The following is a 14,087-nucleotide window of genomic DNA, read 5'->3' as shown; positions in this document are numbered from 1 at the left end:
AGATTTATGTCACCAAATGCAATTTACTGCAATGGCCTTGTAATTAGCATTTTTGGAGCCTTCCCAGCAGCTGAAGCAAATAAATGTCAGAGCCACCTTCTAATAAGCAGAGAGGTGGGGAAGGAATACAATTGTGCTCCTTTAGACTCTGCTGTTTAGGCATAAAATCAGATTTTAGAGGCAAAAGTCAGTTATGCATCCTGCAACCTGCAGAGCTGTTGTGAGCAGGATGGGAATTGTGGAGCAAGGGAGGGATTCTGACACTGGGCTCTAACAGCAGCTGCCCATGGCAAAACTGCTCCTTATTTGCTGAACATAATGTTTGGCTCAAACACAGCCTGTTTTCCTCGTTGCCAGCCATTTGTGAGCCTGACTCAGGCTCACAGATGCATTATCCAGACACAGATAGGAAGGGGAGTGGGAATAGATTATGCATTCATTATCCAGAAGTAGCCACCAGATACATTTGCACATTTGTCTGCTGCTCATTTGTTTGCAAATTGTTCCTGATGGTTGATGCTGTGTTTGTTCAGTCACCCAGGGCTGGAAGTTCCCAATCCTCCCTCCCAGGCAGGCTGGATCAGTAACTTGCATGTAAATCTCTGCTTTCACCTAGAGGAGATGAAGTTTCTACCCTGAAGTTGATGCCTTGTGTTGAGGGGGGTTTGAAAAAGGAGGCAGAAGGAGCTGTTAACAGTTTCTGCACATTTCAAAGCATAAACTCTGTGAAATTGTGCCTCAGCTCTGGGATGTTGGGGCTGCTCCCCTGCCCTGGTCCATGCAGGTACAAGTGGCAACAGCAGATGGAGATGGCAGGAGGGAAAACATTCATGAAGTGTTTCTGTGGGCTGGGGGAATTTCTTCCCTGGAGTTGAAAGTGTTTGGGAGCTCTGGTTGTGGAAAAAGGGTTTGGATTAATTTCTGCAGTGGGGCAGGGACCTGCTGGGCTCCCAGCTCACAGGGACAGAGGGATGCACCTTTCAGGAAGGGTGAAGGGCCAGGATTTGCCCTGATGATCACATGCTGGATTTATCCCTGTAAATATAATATTGTTTACTCCAATAAACTCTTTTACATACACAGAATTCAGAGTGCCTGTTCTCATTCAGCCCTTGTGTCTCCCTGCTGGTTTTGGCTTTCCCAGCCTGGGACCCAGTGAAGGTGTTGGCTGGAATCTCATGGTGATTCAGAATGGATAAAAGCTGAATTCATAGCACAAGTGTTCATGTTCTCATCCTTTATGCAGAGGAACCAGAGTTTGGTTTCAGATGGCTGTAGGTTTGTTTTGGGTTTTTCAATATACAGGTCACCCTGCAGCTCTGTTGGAGCAAGTCCTGCCGAAGGGATGTACCCTGGGGTGGGTGAAGAGCTCAGGATCCACCAGTCTGCAGTAGGGAGGGGTGAACCCCAAATCTGGGTCCAGACCCTGCAAGGACTCACCTTCTCCTTGGCATTTGGGCTGAGCAGTGGCCCAGGGTGAGGAGGACACAGCCAGGGGTGGCCAGTGGGCACTGGCTGTACCTTCAGCCCCTGAGGGCTGTGGTGCTGGCTCTGCACCCCTCAGCACCCCTGGGCTCACATTTCCACTGCAGGCTGACCCAGCAAGGAAAGCTGTGCTGTGATGCCATAGCACACAAGGAATGCCTCTGGCCAGGAATCCCCAGGAATCCCCCATGGGCTGTACCCAGCAGTGCCTCTGGGCCAGAACCAGCACAGCCACTGCACTGAGCTGGGATCTTGAGTCCAAAGGAAAACACTTGCCCCAAAATACCCAAACCCCCCAAGAACCAGCACTTCTGGATGCTCCCGGTCATGATGTGCAGCCTCCCCTGAGGGGAGCAGGGCAAGTCACTGGTGTGGCTTCAGCTGGGGCAGGAGGCTGTGGGGGTTGTTGGCTCTGCTCAAAATAGACTCTGTGGGCTGCACCCTAAACCACACTTCTGTCATGAACTTCCTTCTCAGCTCGAATTTCAGTTTGCAGCCCTTTCACAGTGAGCCAGTGAAAGCCCTGGTCACCCTGGGGCTGCTCAGGAGGCTTTAAATCACCAAGTTTGGGCCATCCATGGAATAATCTTCCTGCAGGGACTGTTGCCATCAGCTCCCAACGAGTCCATTGGGATGGAGCATCAGGATTTCACTCTCTGGGCTTTTAACCTCAGCTGTGGATGTGTCCTGCCTTACGGAGCAAAGAGTTGGTGCCAATGAAGGTGGAGGCAGGTTCACAGGCTGGGCTTGGATCTGCTGGATTCCACACACTGGAGATCACCTGAACACCTCAGCAAAGCCCTCTGGACATTTCCTTTTGCCTAGGAAGACCTTTTCAGAAGTTCCCATTTTCTGACCTCCCATCTGGTGCTTGTCTGGGGCCTTTAGTGTGAGCTGGAGACATCTCTGCACATCTTGTGATCCCACCCCTCTGCAGCTTGCAAGGGCCAAGCCTCACCCACACCTGCTGGATTCCAGTGCTGCAGCTCAGCTCAAACAGGGAGCTGCAACCCCCTGCTGCTGCCAGATTCTGCCTCCAGCTCCCAGCTGCTCCATTTTTGGGTGTCTGCAGTGCCTGGCAGCCCAGCTCCCCTGGCACCTGCAGCTTGGGAGGTGATGCCAGCCCGGCCCTGCTGAGCCCTGCTCCCCTCCAGGGCCAAACCCCTCCATCTCCATCCTCAGCTCTGCTCACAGCATCTCCAAGCCCAGAGGCTCCTGCTTCTGGGGTAATTTGAGCAAAACCCAGCTGTTTTGGTAAACCAGCTGCTGCTTTTGCTGCTGGAGTTTCAGTGCTGAATTCTCCCACCCAGTGCACAGCTGAGGGGCCCCAGAGGCTCCTCCTGCCCATCCCTGCCTGCCTGGGGAGCCTGAAGGAGCTGCCAGAGGCTGCCCCACAGCCTGGCCCTCGTGGGAGGACGGGGTAAGTGTCCCCTGGGGCTCTGTGTGCTGCTTTATTCACATCCTGCCCTACAGGAATTATTTCTAAAGGCAAAGGTGTCCATGGGTGTCACCCCAATGCTGATGGGGTTTGTAAGGGCTGCCACAGCTGAAGGGGCTTTTTACACAAAGGGTGAGAAAATCTCTGTGCTCAGAGCTGGAGGGTTGGGTGTGGGTCCTGATTCCTCCCCTTCACATCCAGATCTGCTCTGATTATAAAATCACAAAACCCCAGACTGCTTTGGGTTGGAATGGACCTTAAAGCTCCTGTTCCACCCCTGCCAAGGGCAGGGACACCTTCCCCTGTCCCAGGCTGCTCCAAGCCCTGTCCAGCCTGGCCTGGGACACTGCCAGGGATGGGGCATTCCTACTGCTGCTCTTTGGGCAAGTTTGTGGCTTATGGTTTCTTTGATTCCTCTCCAAGTTAAAGAAAAATTAACTTATTTTTTTCTTCTGTTTTGCCCTGTTAAATCCCATTTCAAATTCTGTAGTAATTCTAGGTGTTTTCATTTTACCACCCAAAATTATTCCTCTCACTCAGGGTACAGCTCCTCTGCCTCTTTCACAGAGGAATTATTGCATATATTAAAGCTTGCTTTCTGCAGAGTAGGCAGTGAAGCCAAGCTATGGATACTGGGGGGAAATAAAGCCCATGGTCTTGAGGATTTTTGTCACCCTGAGCTGGTTGCTGTCACAGTTTTGGGTAAAGAAAGGACCCAGTTGTTGCCAGCTCCCTGCTGTGGGTAGGATTCTGCAGGATGTGGATGATGGGGCCAGAAGGCAGCAACAAAACATCAAAAAGCCCTTGGTTTAGAAAGGTTCACTTTTTGGGAAGGGCAGTGAAAGACAGAGAAAAGCAAAGGGTTAAAGGCTGTCACAGCCCTGCCTGTGTCCTTAGCAAATAAAATCAGAGCTTCTGGATTAGACTCCCAAATTTCCCCAAATGGGGGTTAAAGGCTGCATGAGGAGATGCTGCCTGCTCAGCCAGGCTTCAGGAGCCCTGCTGAGGACAAAGGGGCTCCCAGCACCTCCTGAGCTGTCCAAGCCAATCCTGCCTGCCTGGCAGGGAGCCCCAGGAAGGGGCAGGTTCACTGTGGGCACCTCTGAGCCAGGAGACAGCAAAGGGGCCTCAGTCTGGAAACACAGCAGTGCCAAATGCCCTCAGGCTGTCTCCAGCCTGAATCCATCCCTCATCCCGTGGGGTGTGGAGCTGAGCTGAGCATCACTGCACAGAGCCCTTATCCCACAGGGACCCTGAGAATTTGGGGAGGTGCCAGGGGCACAGGCAGAGCCATGGTGAGCAGCAATGGGCACCAGAGCCAAGGTGTAAATCCAGGTGCTCAAACACAATCACAGTGTGATTTTGGGATCAGCCACTGATGAGTGTGAGGCTGACAAGAGGCCAGGGAGGTGTTTCACAGCTGGTGGATGAAAATCTGAACATCTGCTTCCCAAAAAGGGGCAGCAGGGCTGGTGCTGCCCTGCCAGCTCGTTCCCCATTGCTCACCCAGTGTCCTGCTGCCAGCAGAGCCTGGCACAGCCTGGGCCACCTCGGGGTGCTAACTGTGTGTGTGTAATGCTGTGCCCCCAGCCAGCTCCCCAGCTGCTGCTGCAGGCACTTTTGGAGCCAAGCAGGAACAGCATCAGCTGTTTATGTTCCCTCAGCAGGGAGTGGTGGTGAACATTTCCTGTGCAGCTCTTTCTGTTCCCTTTGTTGTGCTCTGGGGTAGGGTGGCCTCACCTCCAGTGCTGAGGGCACCAAGAGATACAAAAGATATTAAAATATTGTAATAAAGATGTTGAACCATCAGAGAGTGTCCAAAGGAGGGCAATGAAGGTGGTGAAGCGCTTGAGGGGAGCTCTGTGAGGAGCAGCTGAGGGCACTTGATCTGTTCAGCTGGAGGGGAGACTCATCACAGTCCCCATTTCCCCAAAAAGTGAGAGAAAGAGGAGGGGCAGGCTCTGATCTCTGCTCTGGGACAGGGACAGGAGTCAGAGAGCAGCTGGGGCTGTGTCAGGCTCAGGCTGGAGCTCAGGGCAAGGCTCTCCCTCCCCCAGAGGTGCTGGCACTGCCCAGGCTCAGGCTGGAGCTCAGGGCAAGGCTCTTCCCTCCCCCAGAGGTGCTGGCACTGCCCAGGCTCCCCAGGGAATGGGCACGGCCCCGAGGCTGCCAGAGCTCCAGGAGCGTTTGGACACCAGGGATGGACAGGCTGGGATTGTTGGGGGGTCTGGCCAGGGACAGGGGCTGCACTGGCTGATCCTGGGGGGTCCCTCCAGCTCAGGGGATTCTGTGATCCTGTGAAGTCAAGCTGAGCACAGCAGGTTTGACACTGACTCCCACAAGGTCTTGTATTTAAAGCCAGATTTGGCCCTTGCACCGGGCAGGTGTCCTGTGCAGGCAGAACCCAGAGCAGCAGCTTTTGGCCACAGATCTCTGGATCAGGGATCTCTGGAACTCCTGCTGCAGATGCTGAATGTGCTCCTGGTGCTTTCTCTGTCTGCTGTGACCTCCTGCTGTCCTGGGCCATTTCTTGCAGCTCTTGCACTGAGCCACCACCTTCAGCACGAGCTGGGTGCTCCCCTGCACCCTCCCGCAGATCCCCTGGTTTGTGCTTGCTGAGGACAGCTCTGAGCAGCTTGGCTGTCTCATTTCACACGTGCTGGGCACTGACTGGGTGTGAAAGGCCCAGGAGCAAGCCCAGACATTCCTGGGAGATCTGATGGGGCAGCTGATGGATACCCAGACCCCGAGCTTGCCCCTCCTGCTCTGTCCCAGAGCTCCTGGCAGCAGCACGGCAGGACTTTGGGGTTTCTCCCTGTTCCTGTGGGCTCTAGGGAAGCTCTGACCAGGCACCTCTCCTGCCTGTACTGGTGGCTGCATCTCCCAAATGTGGGACTTTTTACACTGCTAAAGACCCAGACCTCATTGTGTGCAAGTAGGGAAAGAATTTCTAGCTACAGTCATAAATCATGAGGCAGTCCAGTGAAATTGCCATCAACCTGCCTGTGAATGTCTTGGGTTTTTTCTCTTGGGTTGTGTGGGTGTGAATCCAGCACCCAAACACAAAGGAGAATAATCCATGTCCAGAGCCCTGGCTGTGCCTTGGCCACCAGAGCAGCTCATGTTGTAGTGATCCAAACTGGGAAAGAAGGGATGAAATGAGGACTAGAACAGGAGACAGAGAGAGAAAAAGCTCCCTAGATAAGGCAACAGCTTGAAGTCAGGTTTATTTTTGGGATTTGCTATAAACTCAACCCATGAGCATGACACAGAATCCACATTTCACTTCTCCCATCCCTCAAATTGGTCTGAATTATCCTTCCCTTTTCCATCTTGCCTCTTTCAATGGAAAACCTGCAGTTAGCTGAGAAACTGGGATTTGCTTTTTGCATCAGCAAAGCCAAGCACAGAGCCCTGGATTTGCTCTGGGTTTCTGGAAATGCTGCAGTGAGAGCTGCTGAGGGAGGATGGAGGAAGAAATTCTGCATCTCCCAGGAGGAGCTGGGCCATAGTTGGGATTTTCATCAAGGTTTTTGTTCCCAGTACCCCATTTTGGGTTTGGGGTCTGCTCCAACATAACCCTACAAATAACCTGTTTATCCTAGAACCTGGTTTCAAGGGCAGGCAGAAGTGACTGACAGACTTGTTTTCTAACTTGGCTTCTCTGTACTAATTAATTCCTTGATTAATCCCCACCTGCCTGCCTCACTGGGGGTGCTGTGAAGCTTAATTGAATTTGTGTCTCTCATGCACCTGGCAAGCTCAGAGGAAAGGTGTTGTTCCCTGCTGTCAGAACACTCTTGTTGGGTAAATCCTGCTGCCAGCAAACTGCACCTTGGATCTGGGCTCTTACTCAGAGGAGGAAATACTTTTGGATTAGGGATTTGATGCATAAATAAGAGGATATTAGTATATATTTGTGGAAAAAGTTTCTGTCCCTGTGCCCACGTTTGCCAAAGTGCCCAGCAAACATATTTCAACATTCAGCTGAGCAAGAGATGGACAGGGACTGATTCAGGATAATCCCTTTTTATTCCACCAGGGAGCATAACTCCAATGATTTTGGTACTGGTCAACATTCAGCTTTTATTCTTCACTAACTGTTCATTAGGGATTCCCTCAGGACAGGCAGCTCTGAAACCCAGAGTTGTTGCCAGGCATGGCAAATTATAACAAGGAATTAAAACATATCTCCAGTCCTGCAAGCAGTGCTAGCTCAGGCTACATTTAAACCCCCAAACCCAACCTAAGCAACCTCCAAACCCTCTTGTCTCTCCTCAGTTTGAGCAGTTACTCAGAATAACTCCAGTGAAATCCTTCTGTTGCAAATATATTTGGTTAAAAGGAACTTTTGGGAATATGGTCCCAATATTCTAATATTCACTTTGAGGTAAATGGTTTTAAGCTTGTAGTGTTTTAAGGTGATTTCCTTATGCCTTTCTGAGATGGATTTGTGTGCCTGTCAGGAGCATGACCACACCATTCCTTGCTTAATCCAGATTATCTCTGTTCTAGGGAATTGGGAACAGATGCCACAGCCTCAGCTCAGAGTTTCAGCAGAGAGTTACGAGTGCAAACTTCCTTCTGCACATTCCCTGGTTTTCCCACAACCCTTCCTGCCCAGGAAACATCAGCTATTTGCATATTAATACTGATAATGAGTGATGGGGAGGTTTTAATGATGTCAGAGCCCAGCAGTGCCCTGGGGGAGGAGGCTCCAGGCTGCAGGGCTGGGGCTCTGTCCCACTGTATGGGGTCCCAGCAGTGCCAGCCTGCTCTGTGTGGGCAGCCTGAGCTGCCAGGGCCTCCTGCCCAGCAGGAACAGCAGCCACTGAGCCACATTTTTGGGTGGTGACTGGCAAAGGTGCTTCCTGTGGCTGAGCTGGCAGAGCCTGACCACAGCAGGGATGGACCTGCCCTGCCAAAACTCTGCTCTCACGGCATGCTGCCCTGGCTGGGGGCTCTTGGGAAGGGTTTATTCCTCCTCCACAGAGCTCTGCAGGTGGAAGGGACCTCGTGGGGCCACCCAGACCAAACTCTGCTCAGGCAGGGTCAGCCAGAGAGGGTTGACACATCCAGGTGGCTTTTGGGCATCTCCAAGGATCCATCACCTCCCTCAGGCATCACCTGGCAGCTCAGGGTGCCATCACCTCAGTTGGTGGCTCATGTTCAGGTCAGTGCCCACCAGGACCCCCAGTTCCTTCCTGCCTTTGCCTGGTCCCCCTCCCCTCTCTCCCCCATCCAGCATGTCCCTCCCCTGAAGCAGAACTTTTTATTTCCTCCTGTTGAACTCAATAAAATTCCTTCCTCCCATTCCCAGACTGTCCAGGTTCCTCTGGCACATTACCCATCCCTCCCAGTTTGGTGTCAACTGCAAAAATTGTCAAAAGGACATTCTGCCCCTTCCTCCAGATCATTAAGGAAGATTTAAATCAGGACTGGAGCCAGGATTTCTAGGATTGACCCCTGGGACACAGAATCAGTCACTGGCTGCCAATTGAATTTTGTGCCACCCATCACCACCCAACCACTCCCCCAGTTTTCAATCCTCTCACTCTCTGCTCCTCCAGCCCAACAGCTCAGACCCCAAGAGTGAGGGCTCCAAATCACCAAATCAGTTTGGCAATGTTGGAAGGGATAAGCTGCATTTTCAAGTTTATTTTGCAACCAAACCAGCTGGAAAACTGACGTGGGAAAATCTGCAGGTCAGTCAATCATCAAGGGTGATGTGCAGGGAGCAGAGCTGGAAACTGAAAGGCCATGACTGTGTGACCTGACAACCAGGACCTTGGTGACTTTTCCTGCTCTGAGCACAAACAAAAGTAGTTTAAAAGCTCCTGTCCTGGCAAGAGGCCACCGAGCCTGCCAGCACCTCCAGGGCTGCTTGCTGATGGAGGTGGGAACAGGATAAATATTTACAGGAGGGATTTGTATGAAAAGGTGCCTTTGGATGTCCCCAGACACGAGTTTTGGTTAAAAACCCCCACATTCATTGAGATCTGCCCACTGGGCTGTGTTCAGCCCCATGCTGAGCTGGCTTGTGGCCCCTGCTGGGGCCCCCAAAACCGGCAAAAACCATCCCAAATCCATTTCTGCTGGAAATGGAGTGATCAGTGGCTGCTTTGCACCTCACCTTATCCCCAGAAGATCACAATGTTCATTTGGCCCAGCACCTCCCTGCCCCAAGGGGGGGTACCAACCCTTCTGAGACCAGCCCAGATAAAAAATGATAAACCAAGAAAACCAGTGCCAGCCACTGCCTTGAGATTGTCACACATGTCCTGGGGGATGTCCAGAGAAACTCCTGGTGTCTCTTTCTGCACCTCCTCCAGCCTGCCTTGTGCCTCAGTTTCCCTCCCAGCCCTCTGCTGAAGATTCTCACCCATCCTGAAGAGGGGGAATCTGTGTAAGGGGTTTGGGGTGCATCAGTTCCATCCATCCATCCATCCATCCATCCATCCATCCATCCATCCATCCATCCATCCATCCATCCATCCATCATCCATCCATCATCCATCATCCATCCATCCATCATCCATCATCCATCCATCCATCCATCCATCCATCCATCCATCCATCCATCCATCCATCCATCCATCCATCCATCATCCATCCATCCATCATCCGTCCATCATCCATCCATCCATCCATCCATCCATCATCCATCCATCCATCCACCTATCCATCATCCATCCATCCATCCATCCATCCATCCATCCATCCAACCATCCATCATCCATCCATCCATCCATCCATCCATCCATCCATCCATCCATCCATCCATCCATCCATCCATCATCCATCCATCATCCATCCATCATCCATCCATCCATCCATCCATCCATCCATCATCCATCCATCATCCATCCATCCATCATCCATCCATCCATCCATCCATCCATCCATCCATCCATCCATCCATCCATCCATCATCCATCCATCATCCATCATCCATCCATCCATCCATCCATCCATCCATCCATCCTTCTCTCCAGAGCTATTGAAAACCCAAAGTCCCCAAGGAGGAGTCAGGGTGTTCCTGACAGTATTTCTCTATAACCTTGATTTTTTAAGATTCAAATTAATTTCTGTATTAAGTGTATGAATTCTGTGTTATAGAATGAGTTTGATTTCTTTTTTATTGTTTAAATCGAATTCTTTCAGCATTCCAATCTAATTGTGGAAAGCCTCCAAACATAGCCCTGAATCAAATGTATGAAGATAATTAGTTAAGTTGTGAATTTAATATTCCTTTGTTTTCTTTTTCATAATTCTCTCTCTTATTTTAGCAGGTCTCCTAAGAGACCTGGGTCTGGAGGAGGGTGCTGTGGGGAGCAGATGTGGCCCTGCCATGCTCCCATGTCCCCAAGTGCCACCAGCCAGGGCAGGGGCAGCTGGAGAGGGCTCAGGGCAGTGACTGTGGACAGGAACAGGGCTTGTGTCTGGCTGGAGGGGCAGAGAGACACCCCCAGGGTTTGCCCAGAGCTGGGACAGGCTCCTGGTCCCACACAACAGCAAATTTTACTTTCCTTTGTGCATTTTCCTTACTTGTTCCGTGGTCACTTGAGCCAAGAGGGCAGCAGAGACTCTGCCCTCAGCAGCTTCTTGGAATGGGGAAGGGAGAAATGACACTGAACCCATCAGGGACATCCCAGAGCTCTCTGAGCTCTTTACCAAGGGGCAATTAGTGACTTCACAGCATGGAAAGGCTGGAGGGTGGAACAGAAGGTGATTTAAGGTGTGAGAGGTGCCCTGGCTGTGGGGGAGGCAGTGCAGGAGCTGACAGCCCTGGAGATGCAGCTGAGGGGGGAGCAGAGACCAAACTGTTCCTTGCAAGGGGATTTCACTGCCAGATTTTGGGCAGCTGAAGAGGGAGGTGCTGGAGGGGTGCTCTGCTCCATCCTGGGAGTAAAACAGGGAGAGGGGATGGGGACATTGGCTCTGGCTGTGCCACTGCCCAGCTGCACACAGAGGTTCCCAGGGAGTAACTGGGTATGCTGGGGTGTCTCCAGCCTTGCTGGGCTGCTGGACCCCACTGTTTGGGCTGTAGGCTCAGATTTGGGGGTTGCTGTGTGTGGCTGTGCCCCTCAGGGCTCACCAGCCCCCCATCACCCGTCTGATGTTCTGGGTTTGGCTGCTGAGAGGGGGTAAATCCAAGGATCAGTAATGCCCCTGGTCTGGCTGGCAGCAAATGAGGGGCAGGTGAGGATGTGGGGCTGCATCAGCAGCTCACCCCAATTAGTGCTGGGACAGGACCCCAAGATTTGGGCAGGGACAATTGGGGGCTCGGTGGTGTCTGGAGGGGACAGTGCTGGCAGCATGGGATGAGCATCCAGGTGGGTGATAGCTCTGGAGGGGCTGTGCTGTGGCAGGAAAACAAACCTGAGTCAGATTAATCTCAGCTGGGAAAGGGATGGGAAGCAGCATGGATGGGGATGCCCTGCTGGAAAGCAAAAGGAATTCCTTTTGGACAAATCAACTCCCAAAAAGAATTAAAATGAAGTGTTTAGAGAGTGTTTTCACCCATAGCAAGGCATTTTTCTAGGGCTCTGATTTGGTTTAAATTCACATTAAAACCCCACCAAGAGGAGGTTTTGGTTCTTCCTTTGTAGGATTGGGTTGGGTTTCAGCCTCTGCAGTTCAAGCCCAGAGCCCAAAGTGCTGAAGCCCATCTGGCTGCTTTGCTCTGCTGGAACCTGCCAGAATTTACCTTTTCTTTGTGAAGAGGCCTGCAATAAGCTGGCAATAAGGTGTCTTCCCTAGAAAACAAACCTTTTGGCCCTAAAATACCTCCCCAGCTGCACTAGAGGCTCAGACATGGCACCTCTTCAAGGCAGCCTTGTTCTGTGTACCAAAGGCCAGACCCTACAGGCTCTAAAGTTGCCTTTAAAGTGCTTAATTCTTTTTTTTTTTTTTTTTACCCTTTGAAAGTCCCAGCTTCTGAAATCATGTGATTGCAAGGAGATGACATTGCTGAGGAAAGCACTGATTTGGGTAAACACTGAGAAAACAAAAACCACCAGCGAGGAGTCTCCTGTTTTCTTCAGAAAAATCCCCTCATGACTTGGACAAACAAAGTGACTCTGGTTTGAGGGCCCTGCTGACAGCAGCCAGGGCTCAGTGTGGGCAGGGAGGGAAGTGAAAAAGCTTTGCATTTGTGTAAGGCTGCAAAACGGGGTTGCCAAACAGGATACAGGCTGGGAAACCAGCTGGGCAAGGAGGCAGTGGCCTGCATCCATTGCTGTGCTGATAATTCTATTTACATTAAAAGGGAGTTAATCTTTTTGGTGGTTCACTTGTTTAGACTCTGCTCTGAGCACTCTGCTGTTATGGGAGCTTGGAGATTTTTGATATTTAGCTTTGCTGATATAAAGGCTGCTGGTTAAAGTTCTCTGGGTTTGCATCCCAGAATTCTGGCTGGAGTCTGGGGAAGGATGTCACAGGGCAGCAATCACAGAATTATAGAGCCATTAAGGCTGGAAAAGACCTTTAAGACCCTCAAGTCCCACTGTCAGCCCAGCAGCACCACTGTTCACCACTAAACCACATCCTCAAGTGCCACTTTTATTTAAACACTTCCAGGGATGGTGACTCCATCAGTCCCTTGGGCAGCCTGTGCCAGTGCTTTACAAGCTTTCACATGACTTTATTTTTTTTTTTTTCCTTAATATCTTCAGTCTCTCCTGGTGCAACTTTCCTCTTGTTCTGTCACTTGTCCTCTGCCTAAAGCCAAGGGTTAGGTGAGAGCCTTTGGGGCAGGGCTCCTGCTTCCAGTGTGGGGAGCTCCAGCTCATGGTTTCTGTCTCTGGAGAGAAGATAAAGTAGTTCCCCTTGTGAGTCAGAGCCTGCTGGCTCCTTCTCTGCAGAGAGCACAGGGAAATGGGTCCCTTTTGTTGCCCAAGAAGTCCTGGGGTGCCCTGGCCCACTGCTCCCCTGTGAGCCCTGGTTTGTGTCCCAGACCCCTTTTCCTTCCTGCCTGTGAGTGACTCAGGGAAGATTTGGGTGAAATTCAGCCCAGCTGGTCACTTATCCAGGGTTTGTGTTCCTGCTCCTGCCTGTGCTGCTGCTTTTCCTGCCCTGGCAAGCAGCTCTTGGGCTGGAGACTGTCTCCTCTCACTTTGGTTTCTGAGCTGGGCATGTGCTCCCTCCTTTCCCCCAGTTTCTTTTCCTACAGCCTGAAGTGACTGCCACAGGTCAGTAAAGTAATAAATAAAGTAAATTCAAATGAAAGCCTGTCAGGAGAAGCTGTTTGGGATTTATACCTGGGGTTTATTCTGTCTGTGGGATGGAGGAGATGCTCAGGGTAGCTCTGCTGAGCAGCCTTATCCTTACACACACCCCTGAAGCTGAAAATAACCTCCAAAATGTTGTTCAGCCTGGAGAAAAGGAAGCTCAGAGTCTTTTCCAACCTCACTAATTCTGTGATTCTGTGAAAATTATTTATAAGAGGTTTCTCTTTTCAGACCCCAATGCAGCTTTGGCTTCTCTGCAGCTCTCACAGACCTGTGAGGCTGCAGGGGAATCCCTGGAGGGATGAGACTCCTAATCCCTGCAGGGGATCCTGTCTGGGTGGGAGGATTTCAGCTTCACAGGTGCTGGGTGCTTTGGTGGCCACTTTTTTTGTTTGTTTTGCTTTTTTTTTTTTTCAATTTCTTAGTTGTTTTAGGATCCTTAAGCATGCAAGACTCAGAGGGGGTTTGGGCTGGGACTGTGGGTTTCCCAGGTGTATTCAAGTATGACATAAACAATTATGTGCATGTGCATATATATATGTATTTATATGTCACATATATGTATATATATGTATTTATATGTCTCATATATGTATTTATATGTGTGCACAGAGAAAGGTATGGCAGTGCTTTTTGAATGAAGGCAAACTGGTTTGTGTACTAATCTAAGATTTGCTGTTGTCTAAATGTATTTTAATTGTCAAAGAAAACTGCCAGTTCAGCTGTTTTGCAGGAATAGTGTAAAATTGGTGTGTCCTGGGGACAGGGAATGCCACACAGCCCCCCTGGGCTCTGGGTGGTCTCAGCTGGACCCCTCAGTGTGGCTCTGACCCAGCTTGGCCAGCTCCTGCCACATCCCTGCACATTCCCAGCCTGTTCCTGCAGCCCTGCTGGGCCACCCACCTTCCCCCACAGCATCCCCTGGTTTCCTG

At 51.1% G+C, this 14,087-nt stretch overlaps 1 long non-coding RNA gene across 1 annotated transcript; it reads right to left on the bottom strand.

The window, feature by feature from the left end:
* Positions 1 to 417: 417 nt before the first annotated feature.
* On the bottom strand, positions 418 to 1,543 carry LOC306811037. Its single transcript, XR_013776589.1, has 2 exons — positions 1,441 to 1,543; positions 418 to 612 (listed from the first exon to the last, which is right to left on the bottom strand). It is a non-coding gene; the product is annotated as an uncharacterized lncRNA (long non-coding RNA).
* Between the last annotated feature and the right edge of the window lie 12,544 nt (positions 1,544 to 14,087).

This window comes from Erithacus rubecula, assembly GCF_903797595.1.
Source record: "Erithacus rubecula genome assembly, chromosome: 21".
Taxonomy (NCBI): domain Eukaryota; kingdom Metazoa; phylum Chordata; class Aves; order Passeriformes; family Muscicapidae; genus Erithacus; species Erithacus rubecula.
Note: the sequence above shows the minus strand (reverse complement) of the source record. Positions and strands in the feature narration are given on the sequence as shown.